Source organism: Thermobia domestica, chromosome 4 (assembly GCF_964235325.1).
Source record: "Thermobia domestica chromosome 4, izTheDome1.hap1.1, whole genome shotgun sequence".
Taxonomy (NCBI): domain Eukaryota; kingdom Metazoa; phylum Arthropoda; class Insecta; order Zygentoma; family Lepismatidae; genus Thermobia; species Thermobia domestica.
Window position 1 is genome coordinate 311,255,273 of NC_137457.1, and position 21,978 is coordinate 311,277,250.

Consider the following 21,978-nt stretch of genomic DNA (forward strand, 5'->3'; position numbering starts at 1 on the left):
AATATTTATTGAATTTATTGAAGACAAGATGAGGTTGAAACAACGTCTTCACTCTATAAGCTCTCATCTCACACTGAGAACTCGAATTCGGATAGCTGGACTCTGAAGAACTCGGTGAATTCGAATTCACGGAAAGAGATGGGGATAGACAGAGAGAGTATTTCAGGAGGAGGGTTCTTTCACGCGCGAAGTGGATTGGTTGGATATTGAACTGTTGTTTTTTGTACTGCACGAGAGTGAACCTTGCTGCCTTGACAATAAGGGATAATTTTGCAAACAGTAGGAGACGTTGACAAGTAGATCAAGGCGGATGGGAACACTTGAATAAACCAAGTTTTTACTTCTGCTATTATTGAGGCACAGCGCTTAGTGTATTCGGTGTATTCGATTCAAGAAGCGAATTCTTTACCCGAATTCGCAGTGTTGCACAGGCGCAACGACAACAGTATTACCAACGATAGATAAATTACAAGAAAATATTAAGCCAAGAATAGTTCTTTAATTTAATTTCTCAATAAAAAAAGGAGTAGATCAATCACTGGGAAAGAATAAAGAATACTTGTAGCTAAACGAGAATGTGGAATAGGTAAATTAATTAAATATATATATATATATATATATATATATATATATATATATATATATATATATATATATATATATATATATATATATATATATATATATAATACTTAATTTGTAATACCGTAAGGTGAATCGAATACAAGTGGCAAAACACCATGCTTGAAGTGAATGCTTCGAGATGTACAGTGAGTGACAAAAGTTCTTTCCCTTAAATAAAAATTCCTTCTGCGAATAGCTTTGGAAAGGATTTGAGTACAGTTTTCACTAAATTAGAGATGGTGTGATTTTCTGCAAATTACACACAAAAACACAGAGACAAAAAAAAATACTCAAATTAGTAAATTCGTTTGAAACTTATAAACGAAAGAAATTTCACCGAAAGGAAAGAACCTTTGTCGCTGACAGTACATCTGGACGCTAGTGTCACTGATAGGAGAAAAACGTAATAAAAATACGTATATTTCAATTAGATGAAAGAACAGTCATTTACATTATTTTGAAATCATTTATGCCAATTTAAAACTATCCTATACATTAAGTTCCATTTAGTTACATTGTTATAAAAATAGCAAAATTAACATCTTTGTTGTCATATTTTCCGCATTAAAAAAAATATTTCGTTACCAAAGCCTGTAACTTCGGCGTCAGACCGTCACGTCTGATAGATTATGTCCTTCGGCGATTACTCTTCCTGGAATAAGGATGAGAAAGGCAGCAGTACGAGTCTTTGTGAGATAATCACACTGGCGCAAATCCCGGGTGATGTCCTTCGGGGTGTGGTACATGCCTCCCAATAATCAGATTTAAAATGTGTTTTTAGGGGGGGGAGAAATGAGATTTGTACCCGATCGCCACAAAGGGGGAACAAACCCCCTCTCAATTTGACCTTTTTGGCACACATCATACATGAACGCTGGAAAAATGGATAAACTAAGCTCCACTGACCAAGGAAAATTAAGCTAGGTGAACACTGAGGAACCGGGCTCGATGCTTCACCTGCACACTTGTATATACAGAGATAAAAACAATAATCTTTGTTTTTAAGACTTTATTTCCGAGAAAAATAAACAGAAAAAGCAAATATTTCAATGCATATGTTTAGATATTCTAGGGAGGGCACATATATAGTCTAGGGGGCAGTAGTAGTGGCCCGCGTTTGCGCGAATTGACCTTGATGACGTCATAGGTCAAAGGTCAATGACCTTGGCCCGGGGTCAATGACCTAGGACCACCCCCTCTAAATTTTGGCAGGGGTACCTTGGCCCACCCCCTAAATTTTGGCAGGGGTACCTAGGACCACCCCCCTTAAATTTTGGAAATTGCCAAATCTAAAAATTTGGTATGGTAGCCTAGGACCATAGTATGTACACCTTGTCTCAAAAAGGTTGAGCGCATTCTTTATTGGTGTTTTGAGGCAAAAATTTTCTAAGTCCAGCTTCGGGTATCTTCGGAAAAAAGTAAACCAGGTTCGAACCTCCAAGCCAGCCTTTGCAATCGGGAAAAAGTTTGCAGATGTGTTTTTCTTCTTTTAAATATAATAAGACTTGTTACCAAGTGTAGAAAAAAAGCAACATTGATTGAAATACTTAATGATACAATATTTCAAAACCTTGTACTAATTCGAAACCACATTCCTCCTCGACCACATTCCCGAAACCACCTCGAAACCACATTCTTGTTTGTCATTTAGCTCTCCATACGTAATTGAACATTTAGATACGTTAAAGAATCTTTCCATATGTAAAAGAATGCTCAAAGTTAAGACATAGAACATAGTTATCTCCTGAGTACTAAAATAAAAGTCAAAGTAGAACAAATACAGCGTTTGTACTGGATATGATAGTCATAATTATCTTGAGAAACGTTATACATGTTTCGCTAGAAGCATGTCTCCGTTAATCCTTGTGTTAGCTCACTGGTAAGATGTCGGATTTCAAATTTTAAGGTTACGAGTTCGATCCCCATCTTGCTCAGTATTTTTTTTTTATGAAATTGTATTTTCCGCAATGCATGAAAAATTATATAAAATAATTACATTAAAATACCTCAGTTGTATATATATCACATAATCATTGCAGAACATAGTAATTATTATGTTTAAAATATAACATCTGAGATAGGTAGGTGTTCACAGTAGGTCGGTATTATATATGAGAATGTTAAATACAAGTTAGGAAAATCGTTCAATAGCAATAAATAAATTATGTAGTGTATTTATTTGCAGCTATTTGTCATACAGATGTAACTTCTCAATATTCTCATTACAGCATGTTTTTACATTCGTGAAATACAGTATATTCCTACGGATATAGAAAGTGTATAAACAGAGTATCCAAAGTCGGATCCTGCTTGAAGACACATAATTTTTCCCGATCCCCTTAACGTCACGGGAAGAAACACAAATTCTCTTTAGAACGGAATGTCGTTACTTAGAGTCTCATTCGAATACGTTGAATATGCTTTTCTATATATTCATCTCTCTCTCTCTCTCTCGCTTTGTTTATGTGTGTGTGTGTGTTGCGGAATATCCCAAGTTGAATACACCATTTGCAAAGTATATGAGCATCATTGTCATCGAATACCAGAAATTGAAAATCGTGTTTGGATTGCGTGTTCATGTTAGATCACTGGTAGAGTACGGGCTTGGTAATGAAGAGGTCTTGAGTTCAAAGCCTGCAGCGATTTATAGTTTTTTTTTGTTAGTAGAATTGCACTGAAATCGGATACAAGGAGTGGTTTACTTCTAGAAATATTTTCAGAAGCGTTTAGGTAGCCCTGAAAAGGGCTGTTTTCGGGAGTTAAGGCGGGGACATTAATATTGTGTCCAAGACCCTTCTGAATTTATTACACGCTCCATTCTTCTGGGCATGGAATCTATTAAATGGGTGACAAATCTATCTCCTTCCCCTACCTCCAGCCATGCTCCGGAAACAAGATGCCACAGGTCATCCTGAGTTCTTGGTGGATCTGCCTCAGGCCAACTGTCCCTTAGAGTACGCTTCACTTCTGCCCACATATTTTCTATGGGATTGAGGTCTGCTCCACGAGGCGGCCAGTCAATTAAATCAATCTCAGGCTGCCCTGCGAACCATTCCTGAACCACACGGGAAGTATGTATTGGCGACTGGTCTTGCTGGAACTGAATTACACCATTAGGCTGAAATACTCGTACAGATGGCACCATGACATTACTCATAATGTCTAAGTACTGAGCACTGTCCAGATGTCCTTCAATTCTGTGAAGCTGTCCTGCTCCGCGACTGGAAATCCATCCCCAACATGAAATAGATACATGGCCACTGCGATTGCAAGCAGCCACATATCCAGGGTCATATCGGGTGCCTCTCGGACGATACACAAAACGGCGTCCCTCATTTGAAGTTGTGAATATGGATTCATCTGAGAAAACTACGTTTTCCCAATTGCGACCCACATTCGCCTGTGCAAACGCGAGACGGTAAATTTTGTGGTCGTCTGAGAGTTTTTCCTTCACGGCAGCAACACAGCCACGTAACCCAGCATGACGAAGCCTTCGCAGAGCTGTATGCTTACTACCAGGAAAGAGAGAAGCTTCCCTTAGCTGTCTAGACGTCCTTAGTGGGTCTAACCGGGCTTCGTTTACTAATCTCGCATCTTCGGCTTCGGTTGACACATGCGGACGACCAGGAGATCGTAAATTACCAGTCTGACCTGTAGCACCATATTTCCGAATCCATCGCCTTCCTGTAGAGGCTGGGACACCTACTCGCCTGCTAGCTGCAGTTGCAGAATAGCCTTCCAACTCCCATAAAGCAATTACTGCTGTACGTCTATCCATAGTTACCAATGTTCTGAGCTGTGAGCAGGAAGCAATAGGTAAAAGCTAGTACCTGACGTGTGATTGGTTACTTGCACGACACGCCTATTGTGGGGAACGACTTGGTCAACGACTCGCAAAAGAAATCTGAAAATGGTGCGCCGTAATAATAATATTAAAAACAGTTTTTATAAAGGAATATTAATACATACGAAAAGCTGTTTAAAGAATAAATTGTTATACTGACTTTATACGTATGAAAAACATATACCATATACCAAACAGATTGAGCGATACGATGATAGCTGTTTTGAGACGAACACTTTCGAAGTCCAACTTCGAGTATCTTCGGAAAACAGTAAACTAAAGCTGCTGGTTCGAACCTCCAAGATAACCTTAGCAATCGGGAAAAATGTAGAGATATGTTTTTCCTTCTGTTAAATATAATAAGACATGTTGAAATGGTATTAAGTGTAGAAAAAAAGAACATTGATTGAAATACTTAATGATACAATATTTCGAAACTATGTATTCACACTCTTGTTTCGTCATTGTGATTTCCATACGGAAAAGAGCATTTACGTATGAGCTCAGTTATATTTCAGAAGCAGATTCCGAAAAGCGGTAATATTAGCTCAGTGGTACACCCCGAGCGTTTAAATCGTGATTTCGATACTCGTTCAGGTGAGATTCTTTTATGATATTCTACTTTCCTCAATGCATGAAAATTATGTAAAATAGTTACATTACAATTCATCAGTTGTATATATATATATCAGTTGAATATATATATATTCATATCATTTCACGACATAATTAATACTGATCTATAAAATATAACATCTGAGGTATTGACAGAACGTCGGTATGTTATATGTGAATATTAAATACAAATTAAGAAAATCGTGTAATAGCAATAAATAAGTTATGTAATGTATTTATTTGCAGCTATTTTCATACGCAGGTAACTTCTCAATATTCGCATTACAGCATTTAGGTAGAGCATATCGAAAATCGGATTGTGGTTCAAGACAAAAAACTAGCTAGCCCCAAACTGTCATGTAAGAAATTCACGAATCGCAAAAGTAAGGTGAAGAGATTGAGAGCGGTAATACCTTAATCGCTTTCTCTCAACACTCTCATATCTGTATTTATACATATAAAAGTGTATGGATGTATGTTCCAACATAACTCATGTATGCCTAGAGCAGGGTTTCTCAACCTGGGAGTCGCGGCCCCTAGGGAGTAGCGAAGATAAGCGGAAGAGATAAATATAGTTAGAAACTAATACCGGAAATTATTTTTAAATATTATTTTGAATTTTGTTCTGATAGGCATACTTTTATGTTTATATATAGGCCTACTGTAAAGCACAATAAAAATTAAGTCTATTGAACATTTTCAAAGGGTGCAGAGTTGTTTAAAAATGAATTTAAATGAAAGGGGTATGATATGAAACTAATGAGAATTGTATATAGAAATGCTAGAAAAATACACAAGGAACAAAACCTGCACTTTGAAATACAATTAAAATTGAAACCTAATGAGATACCTAAGCATGGTGTAATTTCACTAGTACAGCAATGCCCGGTTCAATCTTCGTGACGAACATTATCAAGCCATTTTCAACTGATAAGCGATTTCTTGTCTTTGTTTTAAAGTTTACCATGAAATAAAACACACACGCCTACTTTCGCACAGGTACGAAATAGCAAATGGAATTATTACTTTTAAAGCAGCAGATACCAGACCAGGATATTCTTTTCTCCTCATCAGGCAGAACTTGTCCAAGTCTTCGTTACAGAAAACCAGTTGCAAAGACTTGTCGCATGATCATTCGATTATTTGGTCAAGAAGTTGTGGGCTTAGATCAGATACGTTAATGACCTCTTCAATGAAGGAGTTTAACATCCATCTTGAACCAACACATTCGTCGTTGGGAATATAGATATTACAGTTACTGAATCCACTGTCAGTGCCGGGCGCCGAAAAAAGTGGGCACAAATTTTGGAGGAAGTGTGTTACTCATGTTCGGAAGGTGCATGTGCACATGTATAAAATAGAAGGAAAAAGTAATAAAATGTGCTCAAAATCAAGGAAATGCAGGGTTTACTTTTGAAAATTGTATTGAGCTTCGTGCCAACCATGGTGGCGCTTCGCAGTTAGCCTGTCGACCTCACTCATATGTACGGAGACATCGTCATATACTCTCGCCCCGGGCGCTGATTTTCCATGCCACGGCTCTGTTCACTATAAACAAGAAATGGATTTTACTATTATAGAAATAGGTATGTTAAAAATCCCCTTACAAGCTTATTATAAAACACAAATTATAAAAGGGTCGCTGGCAAGAGGATGTGATAAAAGGGGATCGTGATAGGAATTAAATTGAGAACCACTGGCATAGAGTAATTTTAACCACATTTCTTATAGTCTGAAAAAGAGTGCTGTTGGGTTACCTATGATCGATATTAGTGTCGAATTCATAGTTTTCGGGGTCGCTTAGAGAAATAGTGTGGTCTTTCGAAAGCGACTTTCGATTTCGCTTAATTCCGATTAGCTCTCATTAGTTGGAATGGGCACGAGCGACTTTTCTTTGAAACTCGATTCGACTCGAAACAGACATCTTTGAGGTCTACTCTAGGACTCGGCGCGAAAAATTTCCTCCAACTCGACTCGGATTATAGTCGACTACAACCAAAACGAGCCAAATCCTGTGTGTAGTCCTACCGAGACAATACATAGACAATATAATTATTCTATTATCAATTATACTACTATTACTACAAATAATAATAATAATAATAATAATAATAATAATAATAATAATAATAATAATAATAATAATAATAATAATAATAATAATAATAATAATAATAACTCGGTAGTCATGAAGTCTACAAAACAAAGACATCGTTCATTACTCTAAGCTGTAAGCGTCGGTGGACTACAGATGGTCAACTATTGACCTCTCGCCAAAAATTGGTGGTCCCGCAGTGACGATCAGCTGTGGCACCAGTTCCATTTTGAAAACTTTACTACCATTGGCAGAGACGCGATGAAACGCCAACGAACCACAAAATTACTCTCCCAAAATATGTTAAATTGCCTATATCTGTGATTTGTTTATACTTAGGTGAGTCAAAAAAACACTAAACAAATACCCCGGGGTGGACGCGAACTATCAATATTACGATTACTAGGCACGTGTTCTTCTGACTTCCCCACGGAAACGATCATAAAAAGCTTGCTTGTTGAAGGATAAATCATTGAGGTCTTAATTTAGCCAATCAGACAAACCCCTACATCTCGAGTTCTAGGAGGTGGTACCGTGAACCATTTCAGATTTATTGCTTTCTGGTGGGGTACTATCTATGTGCAAAATTTGAGCATAATAGCCGACATACATCTTCGGTGCCTCTTCTCTTTAGTACAATTTTAACCAGAGATGGTGTGGATCAATGAAAATTTGATCCACGACCCACCATGACCTACTATCACCCAACACCCAAATGACCCATTGACCCTCTCTGACCCATCATCCATCGTGATCCACTCTGACCTACCACCAACTATGAACTACTCTGAACCATTGTGACCAACTCCGACCGATCAAAACCCATCGTCATCAACTCTGACCCATGATCCACGACCTTCTCTCCATTGACTAAAGAGGTTACACTTTTAATAAAACAAGACTATGAAATTATCACTTATCGGAGTTTGAATTTCTACCGTCAATGGCTCATTGCACCTCTCTATTACAATATTGGTGGATCTGACCTTTAAGATATACCATGGTAAAGTGTTTCTCATCTTCCGAATTAAAATGAATTTAAATTTATCAAATATAATTATTTCTTTGTTGCCTTACATACACATTTCAGTAGAAAATAGGATGAAATTTAAAAGTCTCAAATCAAGGAAAAGTAGACGAACGTAAAAAAGAAAGAAAAACTAATTTTCTATATAATTAAGCATGCCGTACTAATTGAAAATGCCCATGTAATTAAGTTCAGAATACCAATTTTATGGCCATTTTCTCTCAACTTTATGGCATGATCGTCTTATGTTCTGCACGCTCCATATATTAAACACCAGCTTCTGCAATTATAAATAGAAAGCAGTGGGTATAAAATTCGAACTGTAGTTTTCATTACTCAATTCCTTTCTCAACTAATATCAAACGTTTTCGATTATTGTTACAAATCAACCCACTACCAATTTCCAATATATAGAAATTCCCCCCCCCCGCTCATAAAAAAATAAAAAAATGTCAGGACATATGCTGTTTATTGTTAATAAAGAGTTATATGCTGAATTTCAGCTCTTAGTTCAACGACTTGTGAGACTCGTTGAACTCAATTTTGCGCAAAAATTCGGACTTCTACTCCCCCCTAAGGATATGTATTATAATTGTTAGGTTTGTTTATTTTTGGTACCTTCAGTGAAGCAAAGTATTACTTTAATTAACTTCTCAAATCTACTAGAGTTTACAAATGAATTATACCATTTTCTTTTCACTGTCAACCTTTAATTGACTTACACCAATACACTCAATTAAACAGGAGCCTTTCTGAATCCCAAAAACTATAACAATAACTATGATCCCACTTGGCGTTACCATAAGCCACTAAAATATCAAAAGCCGCTTTTGGCTCATCAACCTACCATAACAGTGTCCACTCTCGGCTCTTCGACCTTATTATCAACAGCCACGCTTGGCTCATAAACCATAAAATATCAATTGCCACACTGGCTCTAACTTTCCTTAACATAAAAAAGACTTCAGCCACTTATATGGCTCCATTTCTACATCAACACGATTACACATTATTTATTTCTACATAGTAACATCCTTCATTTGTTGTTTCTATTTTCCAACACTTTGTCCGATTATTCAAAATCAACACCATGTCCGGCTAACTAATATAACCCAATACTCTCCCGTGTATTGCCAAAAACAAATTGTCAAAAGCACAGTCTCATCCCAATATTCTCCCGGGGATTACCGAAATAAAACAGCAAAAGAATTCAAGGTCTACATAACTACAACAAAAGATGATCTCTAATTCACGGCTAAACAAACGCACTTTTGCTCTCGTCGTCCCCAATAACTACATATTTCTCCGCCCTTTCATCCCTAACTTAAAAATAAAACTTAATTCGAATATGCTTAATTACTGAATTTATTACAATTAAATACCACTCACTACATGCTACAGCTACAACTACGTAACAAAAAATAACAAATGTGAAACATGTTCTGAATTATTTTTATATTTCTAACGCTAATATTAAACATATTACAATAGTAAAAGAGGATTGTTCATGAAATAGTATATTTGCTCTTGATTTTAAAATTTTTTCATAAGGAAAAAATTAAGATATTATTCAAGTTTTAAACTTCGCACGCTGCAAATATGTTGCCCTCTAGGCAATGGGACTAATGTGAAATGTGGACTAATGTGGACTAATGGGAAATGCGGCACTGTTAGCGGCGCTGAAAACGTACGATTCGATTCTAATATCGGTTGACGTCGATATTTTTATGTCGCTACGTAACCATCCTGGGTGCTAATGGGAGCTTAATTGGACTTGAATTGAAAGTAGAACTATTCATCTAAGCGACCACGAAACTATGGATTCGATACTAATTTCGACCCGTTTCTAGCATTTTTGATATGTATCCCGACAGTACTCTTTTCCAGACTGTAAGAAATATAGTTAAAATTGCTCTAGATATATCAGAATTATGTTGAAACACACACATACATCCACTTTTATATTCTGTATAAATAGAGAGTGAGCGAGCGAGCGAGAAAGAGCGACTCAAGGCATCACTACTTCCACATTGCAAAAGCATATATCAGGAATTGACATAGGCGGAACTAGAAAGAGTCCAGGGGGTGCCCGCTCCCCCTAGAAGCAAAGCTGGCCCTCCCCAGAATTTTTATACTGGATGAAAATAATGTTATTAATTTACCTCAATTTACGCATAACAATTTTAATGATGCTTGCATTCGACATGTTTAATAGTGTCTATATTCGTCCGCCTATCGACTTTTTTTTTAATATGGGTCTACGGTCTTGTGCCTGAATGTAATAAAATACCTGGAGTAATGTGATAGTGGGCAGTATAATGACTTCTCGACTAGAGCTGTATGCGACTTTTTTTATTTGATAGCTTCATTAATGTAAATTATTTTTGTATTCTTTCAAGTAATTCACTTATTGACGAAGTAATTTTTTGTTTATATATGTGTGATAAATCAGTCTTATTGTTATTATTTTATTTATAGCATACTGTAGTAATGTTTGAACAGTTACGATTCTCAGAGCAAATTATCAAGGTACACTAAAAAAACAGAAAGGAAAGAAAAAGAGAAGCCGAACTCTTGAACTGCTAAACTGAAGCAATTACGCATATAATACCCATTCAAAAGTCACTATTCAATACCGTTTGTTGCTTTTCCTCCTTCTTCTTAGTATTAGTATTATTTATGAACTGAAGTTTGTAGTTACATTCTTAAGGTTTAAACTGTAATCAGGTGCGCACCCAGAAATTTTTGTTCAGAGTGTCGAAAGTTGGGAGGGATACAATATTGCAAGACACAGACATGACATTATTCTGCGTCCGAGTAAACCATAAATAATTTCCAAGTAGCGTAAGTTGTGCACCACATGAACAATTTTTATATTTTGCTTTCGAAAAGGGAGTGTATTTGTGCTATGCTAAAGAAAAAAATATGTTCCTGATAACCTGATATTGTAGTTTCATGCTGTAAAAGTTACATGGGTATCGCAGCAATAACAAGCAGTGTTCGTAGTTTGAGGGAAATTTCCCTAATCTAGAGAAATTCTTGCGCTTACTGATTAGCCAATATAAATATTTAAGTTTTTCTTTGTTCGTCGGAAATAAACCAATAATAATTTCACTGTTAAGTCAAGTATAGTTTTATTAAGGAAGTGCACATATGTATGTCAAGTCACAAAGATTTCATGCGATCCAAATTGGATGGACTTTCCATGAGTGCTCCCTGGTATATATATATATATATATATATATATATATATATATATATATATATATATATATTGAGGGTTCGGGTCCGGTGGACCTCTTTGTGGGTGTCCCCTGGCTGTAATGATATTTCCCAACGGTTGACGCTAACGATGTAACTACAACAATACGCTTAAAAGCTCATAATGTAATTCAGGAATATTATAAGTGTTGATATATTTTCTCTCTCTCTCAAAATATTGTGATCAATATTATTATCAATCAATTCTGCTGGTTGAATCTTTGTTTCATTAAATGTTTGTTGTTTTAATTTTTACAATCACATCTGCTTGTTCATCAGGGCCACTTATCATACGTCCTCCCGAAAATTGTAAGGTGTGTAATTTAATATTTAATTGAAAAGATAATGGGAAACATCTTTTATAGGAAAACGGGTCCCTCAAGTCCGTCTACATGTCTTCTCCTCTCGTATTGTTGATATGCTTCACTCTAATTGTATTTTTTTTTTTTTAATATTTAAGTTGTTCGGGAGTTAGCCAACTATATTTCTACCACTGTTTTCTATACCATTGTTTCTGTTTTTCTTAGTTAAAAATGTTTTGTGTATAAAAATTTATTGGATTTCTTTGTTCGCAAAGATTTATGTAATTAAACTGCAACATTAGTAAACGACAATCAATAGCCCATGACTGATTTTTGAAAAGTTATAACTTTAAATTATGTCACTTCTTGTATATTTATTTGTGTTTCTAAAAGATGTAAGAGCAGGAGTAAAAGTAAAGGGGAACACAGGAGGACACCCTTCTCCCACTTACAAAACTATCTACGGTGCTCCTCCAATTCCTAAAAAAATGCAATGGGCAAAGATAGGCACGGAAGACGGCGTAACGTCAACCGTCCCCCTTTCTTTTCAGATCCACTTTTACCCTTGTGTAAGAGTAAACTGAGAGCATGACAGTTAACGTTTACGAATAATGTATTTTCACTCAGAATTGCTCGAGTAAAACAGTAATAGAACATTATGAGTTTTCATAATTAGAGTAGATTTTAGGTAGTTATTTAGTAGCATCAAAATATAGGGAATATACAATTTTAAGTAAATTTCAAAAAAATAAATTTTCACTGAAATGTTACATGACAGTGTCGTGTTAGAACTAAATAACTTGGAGTTGATTATGAGTGCGGGGTAAGGGAGACTATATATATATATATATAACATCATAACAAGTTCTTCTAAAAGATTATTCCAATTTTTCAGAACTAATGGACCATGCCCCCCCCCTTAGGAAAATATCCTAGTTACGCCAATGGGAATTGAATTGAAAATCTATGTAAAGACTTTCTGCTGTGGCATGCTTCATAAGGACAATTCCAGTCTGCTCACGTGACCTTTGGGGTTCATGAATTTCTTGCGAGCGTTCAGACTTTGGATTCTCTGTTTATACCCTCTCTTTATGCATCGAATACTTTTTCAAGAACATAAATGATATGCTGTAATATGAATATTGAGAAGTACCCTCTATATGACAAATAGCTGCAAATAAATACACTACATAATTTATTTATTGCTATTGAACGATTTTCCTAACTTGTATTTAACATTCTCATATATAATACCAACCTACTGTGAACACCTACCTATCTCAGATGTTATATTTTAAAATAATAATTACTATGTTCTGCAATGATTATGTTATATATATATATATATATATATATATATATATATATATATATATATATATATATATATATAACTGATGTATTTTAATGTAATTATTTTATATAATTTTTAATGCATTGCAGAAAATATAATTTAAAAAAACTGTTGACTGAGATGAGAACCGAACTCATAACCTTACAATTTGAAATCCGACAGCTTACCAGTGAGCTAACACAAGGACTTACAGAAACATGCTTCTAGAGAAATATTTGTAACTGTTCTCAAGAAAATTATGACTATCATATCCACTACAGACGCTGTTTTTGAGGCGATAATTACGTTCTATGTTTTAACTTTGAGCATTCTTTTACATATGGAAAGATTCTTTAACGTATCTAAATGTTCAATTACGTATGGCGAGCTAAATGACAAACAAGAATGTGGTTTCGAAATGGTTTCGGGAATGTGGTCGAGGAGGAATGTGGTTTCGAATTAATACAAGGTTTCGAAATATTGTATCATTAAGTATTTCAATCAATGTTGCTTTTTTTTCTACACTTGGTAACAAGTTTTATTATATTTAAAAGAAGAAAAACACATCTGCAAACTTTTTCCCGATTGCAAAGGCTGGCTTGGAGGTTCGAACCTGGTTTACTTTTTTCCGAAGATACCCGAAGCTGGACTTAGAAAATTTTTGCCTCAAAACACCAATAAAGAATGCGCTCAACCTTTTTGAGACAAGGTGTACCTCTATTAGTATTGGGTGTCTATGTCGTTCCCTTTCATGGGTAAAAAATTGCCAAAAATTCAAATTTCGGAGGTTTTTGACCCAATTTATCCCCTTTGATGAGGTGTTATTACCTTATATGGTTATATGGACGTATACAGGGGTCCATTCCCTTTCATAAGACATGGGTATATTAATGCACCCATTGAGAAATTTGGGAGGGGTACCTTGGCCCACCCCTTCAATTTTGGAAATTGCCCAATTTCAACATTTGGTATTATAGTATAGGACCCTAATATGTATTATGATAAATTTGGATGGTCCACCTCGTTTCCTTTTAGGGGTACCAAATTGCCAAAATATAAACGTAAGCAATACGTTGTACCACGTGTTTGGTTTTTGGCTCAATTTATCCCCTTTGATGAGATGTTATTACCTTATATGGTTATATGGTCATGTATAGGGGTCCATTACCTTTCATAAGACATGGGTATATTAATGCACCCCGGGAGGGGTACCATGGCCCACCCCTTAAATTTTGGAAATTGCCCAATTTCAACATTGGGTATTATAGTATTGGACCCTAACATGTATTATGATAAATTTGGGTGGTCCACCTCGTTCCCTTTTAGGGGTACAAAATTGCCAAATTTTAGTACAACCACATGTTTGGTTTTTTGGCTCATTTTATTCCCTTGGATGAGGTCCTATTACCTTATATGATTATATGGTCATGTATAGGGGTCCATTATCTATTATAAGACATGGGTACATTGGTGCACCCCGGGAGGGGTACCTTGGTCCACCCCTTAAATTTTGGAAATTGCCCAATTTCAACATTTGGTATTATAGTACAGGACCTCAATATGTATCATGATAAATTTGGATGGTCCACCTCGTTCCCTTTTAGGGGTACAAAAATTGCCAAAATATAAACGTTGTACCACGTGTTTGTTTTTTTGGTCCATTTTATCCCCTTGGATGAGATTCTATGATTACAGGGATCTATTTCCTATCATAAGACATGGGCACCCTTCTTAAATTTTGGCAATGGGGGTCCACTGAAATTGTCCAATTGAAGCATAGTACAGGACCTCAATATGTTTCGGTGGTCCTATTACCAAATTTGTTTAGTACAACCACGTGTTCGGTTACTGACTCAATTAAGGTTATAAGGTATGGATGGGTATCCCCTTTCAATTTGGTAGGACCCTTCGGGTGTAGTACAGTCACGTGATCAATGATTTGGTTTTAATGCGCGACGAGGTCCCTGGTCAATGTTCTCTAGGAATTAGGTGGAAACTTTGAACAAGATTCTTGGCATTTAAAACTTTTTTTCAACTTTTCAAACTAAAAAAAAATGAAAACAAAAAATTGAAAACGAAAACTTTTCAAACTAAAAAAAATCAAAACAAAAAATTGAAAACGAAAACTTTTAAACAGAAATCTTGAAACTAAAAAAAATTTTCAAAACAAAAATTTGAAACGAAAAAATTTTTGAAACGAAAACATTTCAAACAAAATTTTGAAACGAAAAATTTTCAACAAAAAATTTGAAACGAAAAATTTTCAAACAAAAAATTTTGAAACAAATTTACAAACAAAAAAAATTTCAAACGAAAAAATTTGAAACAAAAAATTTTCAAACAAAAATTTTTGAAATAATTTTCAAAACAAATTTCAAACGAAAAATTTTCAATTAGAATTTAAATCAAACAGTGATCAGCTTTCACGGTTAACCGTTAAACTTTATCCGGTTTTTAACTATTCGATTAACAAATAAACGGTTTTCAATTATTCGATTAACAAATAAACGGTTTTCAACTATTCGATAAACAGATGAACTGTTTCTTTCCTTTTCACACCAGTGAGTGCAAGAATTGTTGTACTCGCTTTAAATACGCATCATTTTTGAAACAAGGTGTTAGTGTTCATCATGGATACACAGTGGAAACATCCATTTACCTGTATTCTCGCAGGGCCTAGTGGGTGTGGAAAAACGTATTTTGTGAAGCGATTACTGTCACATCTCCCAACCATGATCAATGCAAAATTTCGTAAGATATACTGGTATTATGCAGAATGGCAAGACGTGTATGCAACAATGCCGGTTCCAGTAGAATTTCACGAAGGACTTCCACGAATGAAAGATTTTCAGCCTCAAGATGGACCACATTTGATTATTATTGATGACCATATGCGAGAAGTGAATAGTGATATTGTTGATATGTTCACAAAAGGATCACATCATCGAAATATTAGTGTGATTTTTATAACACAAAATGTATTTCATCAAAGTAAAGCAAATAGAAATATGAGTTTAAATTGTTCGTATTTGGTGTTGTTTAAAAATCCACGTGACAAGTCACAAATCAAGCATATGAGTTATCAAATCATGCCTGAGCATCCACTGTTTCTACAAGAAAGTTATGCAGACGCAACAAGAAATCCACATGGCTATTTACTGCTGGATCTTAAACAAGATACACCCGATGAAATGCGATTTCGTACAAATATTTTTCCCGACGATTTGCATCATTATGTTTACGTACCAACAAAACATGTTTAAATTATTGTGCATGTGAAAAGAATGACTTAGTCTGTCACGATGTCTCCTACAGTGAAACACGCTGATCTGCTACGTGCTCTGCACAAAGCTAAACCAAGATTGCGTAAAGCTATTATTGCCAATGCAGACGCTTCATTAATTCATAGTATTTGTGAATGTTGTTATAATGTCTTAAAAGGCAATGTTCCACTGACAAGTGCGCAGAAGTCAAGATTAAAGCGTTACAAGAACACGCTCCGCTATCTCGTAGACAATACAAAATCATTGGATAAAAAGAAGAAACATTTAGCCGTACAACAAGGAGGATTCTTACCTGCATTACTTGCACCTATTGTAGGAAGTGTGTTATCCAGTATTTTGTTTAAACAATAAACTTCATGGAACATAGCAAGAAGATGGTTTTAGTCCCACCAGAAATGGTTCAACGAATGCATGCATCATCATCCCGTGTGAGTGAAAATCGAGAATCTAATCTCGATCGTGAAATGCAATCCATATTGAATACATCGTATCCAAGTGATGAAGAAAAATGGAATCAGTACAATAGAATATTACAGAAATATCTTTATGTGATACGTAAACAAGAAGAACCAATACCACTTACAATTACATCAATGAAACCTGATGGTGACGTCCCGAATGTTGACGATAGCACGAAACAAGAAATTTTAGCCGCAATACCACAAATGTATCGTAAGAAAGCCGAACTACTATTCCGTCGTTTAAAACAAGATGACGCAATTACGTGGGATCATAAAGGAACAGTGTACATCAACGATAATAAACTACATGGATCCAATATTGTAGATTTAATGTGCGATGTGACTCGACCGAGGAAACATTCTAATCCTCAAGGCTGGGAATTGTTTTGCAACTACCTTGCATCGTCAAACACACCGCAAGAATTGATTGGTAATCCACGAAGATTAAACTATATTGTCAAGCATAATAGTACAACAGCATCTGAAGGATCTGCACCACCAAAACCGACACCTGAATTATTTTCTTCCGGAGAAGAAGAAGAAGAAGAAGATGATGATGATGATGTTTTAGAAGTCCGACCAAAAAGAAAACGTATCATTCCACAATGGTCAACGTACAAACCATGAACAAAAAGTTGAAATCCATTTATTACAATCCAGCACATCCTGCATCGTTTTCTACTGCAAAGAAATTATGGCAAGCCACAGGAAAATCTATACCTCTAGCCAAAATAAAACTTTGGTTAAACAAACAACCTACCTACACGTTACATCGTCCTGTACGTCGTCGTTTCCGTAGAGATTTTTATCTTGTCAACAATATTGATGATCAATGGGAATGTGATTTAAATGATTTACAATCCCTTCAAAACTATAATGACAATTACCGCTATATTCTTACAGTGATTGATGTGTTTAGTCGGTACGGGTGGGCTGTACCACTAAAATCAAAAAGTGCCGAGGATATAGTGAATGCATTTGAAATGATTTTCCAGGAGAGGAAACCAATTGTGCTACGTAGTGATCAAGGAACTGAATTTACCAACAAGACAGTACAAAAGTTTCTCAGAAAACACAACGTGCAACATGTTACAACAAAGGATCCAGATATTAAAGCCAGCATCGCAGAAAGATTTAATCAGACATTGAAACATCGTATGTGGAAATACTTTACCAAATATCAAACATACAATTACATCAAAGTATTGCCTTTACTTGTAAAAGCATACAATGAAAGTCGGCATTCCAGTATTAAAATGGCACCTGCAAACGTTTCTCAGGACAATTTACTGGAGGTGTGGCATAACTTATACGACAAAAAGCTACAACGTTCAAAACAAGATACGGATTTATCTGTTGGTGATACTGTTCGTATAAGTAAAACAAAACGTATCTTTGACAAGGGTTACCTCGAGAACTGGACTTGGGAAATATTCAGAGTAAAAGCCATTGTACCAAGAAACCCACCAGTGTATCGACTAGAGGATTTAAATCATCAACTTATCGATGGTGTTTTCTACAGAGAAGAATTACAACCAGTACCGCTCCCTTCGACGTTCCTCATCGATAAAATATTACGTACAAGAACAAAAGGTCGCAGAAAGGAGTATCTCGTCCAGTGGAAAGGATATCCTTCCTCATTCAATTCGTGGATCCCTGCAACTTCATTGAAGAAGAAGAAGAAGAATGGAACCTGATCAAGATTTTTACGTTACACTTCCCAGTAATAGTTCCATGGATTATTTTCCAGAAAATACATTGACTTCATATATTACGAAATTACAACGACGTGTAGAGTTTCGCCAGAAATGGGATGTGGCAATTGTAGAGATTCATTATCCACATTCTTTGCTGAACATTAACAGTAAAAACAATAAAATATATTACAAATCATCAAGTAGTAATGATCAGGAACCGTGGAAGGTTGTAACGATCCCTGTACGCTATTATAACAATATACGGGATCTTATTCATGCAATTAATATACATCATAAAGAAACCAATTTATTTATATCTCATGACGCAACTAATAATATATGCCTCATAAGACATCCCAAAAAGGAAATCCATACTTCTGTACAATTGTCACCAAGTGTTAGTTTAATGCTTGGATTTGACCCGAAAAGTGATTTAAAAGATATGGAAAAGGGACAATATACACCGGATGTACGATTAGGCTTACCATCACAAATGTACGTCTATTGTGACATTATTGAATCTGTCATTGTTGGAGATACAATGGTACCCTTGCTACGAATTGTCAACATGGATCCTGTGAATCATACTTTTGGAAGTCATGCAGTACAAATCTTTAATCCTGCACATTATGTTCCGGTGGAAAAAATGAATTTTGAGCAAATACAAATCGATATAAGGGATAGCACAGGTCATCGGATGCCATTCACCTTTGGAACGGTGTGTACAAAACTACATTTCCGTCGTCGTCGTCATGACTGATCCGTATTTGCAATACTACCAAAAACAAGCGTTATCCGGTATCGGCAACGTCTATGTGGGAAGTCCCTATCAAGCAGGACATGGCATTGGAAGTTTCCTTGGTGGCTTATTTCGTTCAGTGTTACCACTTGTGAAGCAAGGCGCTAAAACTGTGGGAAAAGAATTATTAAAATCAGGTGCCAATATGATTAATGATGTTGTGATCTCGAATCAACCGCTGGAAGAATCGTTTCATCAACGTATGCAAGAGGCAAAATCGAATTTACAAGAAAAAGCTAAAAATAAGTTGAAAACTATGCTGGGAAGTGGATATCATAAACGAAAATGGGATGACTGCTCTCAGTTTGAGGTTGACCTTCCAACGATCAACAACACCATCAATCCTACAAAGAGACGTAAATTATCACATAAGAAGAAGAAGAGATCATTGGCATCGTCACCAGATATTTTTGATTAATTCAACGATGGCTTTCTTACATCATCAATCCTGTGAATGTGTAAAAAGTGAATTGGACATTTTTTCAACGTTGCCCACGCAAACCAGTGTTCTGGACAATCGTATTATAGGCTACAAACCAATTAGTTCAATAGCTGAAAATTCACCAATAGAATTTGTAGTGAGTGGTAGCAGTGATGAATATATTGATTTACCACAAACCTTATTATACATCCAAGCACAAATTGTGAAACCAGATGGTTCCTCCTTCACCGAAACGGATAAAGCAATTGCACCTGTCAATGATTTTCTAAATGCTATGTTTAGTGAAGTACAAATCTACTTGAACAATAAACTGATTTCATTTCCGTCACATAATCATCCATATCGTTCGTACCTGGAAAAACTACTCAATTATAGTGATGGAGCTAAAAATACACATTTACAAACAGCAATGTGGTTTCAAGATACGGCTGGTCATATGAACGCAACCACAAGTGAGAACAAAGGATTTCAACAACGCTATGAACTGACAAAACAAAGTATGAAATTCGATATGATTGGACATCTTCATTGTGACATTTTTAATCAAGATAAATTTTTAATTCATGGAGTGGAATTACGTGTGAAACTTATTCCTGCAAAGCCAAACTTTTGTCTCATGGCCGGTGAAAGTGGTGTCAATGCAAAAATCAATATTCTAGATGCATCGTTGCAGGTGAAAAAAGTCAGCATCAGCCCTAGTGTCAAATTGGCACACAATAAAATTTTACAATCTACACCGGCAAAGTATCCTCTGACAAGGGTTCAAATGAAATCATTTACCATCCCGAAGGATATACAATCCAAAACTATTGATAACCTGTTTATGGGAACATTGCCAAATCGTATTATTGTAGGATTTACATCGAATGAAGCATCCAGTGGAACTATTACCACCAATCCATTTGAATTTCAACATCTAAACATTAATTTCTTTACATTGTACGTGGATGGAAAAGCTGTACCTTCAAAACCATTGCAACCCAACTTTGAAGAAAATCTCTACATTTCATCGTACCACACATTGTTCTCAGGCTCTGGCATACATTTTACCAATACTGGAAGTACAATTTCAAGAGCCGACTACAAGAATGGATATACACTGTTTGTATTTGACCTAACTCCCGATTCTTCTGCTGGAGATTGTCACTATTGGAATTTACAACGACATGGAGCCATCCGATTGGAAGTTCATTTCCAAGAGAAATTAGCAGCACCTGCAAACTGTATTGTGTATGGAGAGTTTTCCTCACTCCTAGAGATAGACCACCAGCGCAACATTATCCTGGACTTTTAAATTACAAGGTACGTATACGTTATGTATCATTTCCATTCACGATGTTGAATACATTACAATTAGCTAGTGCTTTACACGGTAGTCCATTGTTCAGAAATCATTTTACCGGGGTATTTGCAAGCGATGAGTTGCCCTCACGGATTTCTCTTCCTCTGGCAATCATTGTAAATACAGATCCATCCACAAAACTAGGAAGTCATTGGATTGCAATTTATATTGATCATCGCGGTGTTGGAGAATATTTTGACAGCTATGGCCTTCCTCCTTATGTACCACAACATGTTGCATTCTTAAAACTTCATTGTATATACTATAAATATAATAATAGCCAAATGCAAAGTCTTGGTTCATCCGTATGTGGCTATTATGCTTATTTTTATTTGTGCTGTAAAGCCCAAGGAAAATCTCTGCGTGAAATTCAATATTTGTTCACAACAGTACCCACGGTTAATGATCGTAGACTGTTGCAATATACCTTCCAGGTAATTTTATCATATTTATCATTGCAAATGTATTTGTTTTATCATCATCTATTTCTATACTAATCAACTTTTTCCTCGTTCTTTTTACAGAATTCACAATACGAAGCTTTGCAAACGGGTGCTATGCTGCAAAACATGGAAACAAATCATCGCAATCAAGAAGAGGAGGCAGTCTAATGAAGAAACCCAGCTCAATATACAAACATTGTCAATAAGAAAGAAAAAGAAGAAACCAGAAAAAATGAATAAAATACAATTTATGCTTATTTATGTGTTTTTATTGTCCATTCCATATACAACGTTATCAGATTCTCCTAAAGAACTGTGCGATATAAGACGAGAACCCTGGACAAAGTTTCCACCTAATTCCTAGAGAACATTGACCAGGGACCTCGTCGCGCATTAAAACCAAATCATT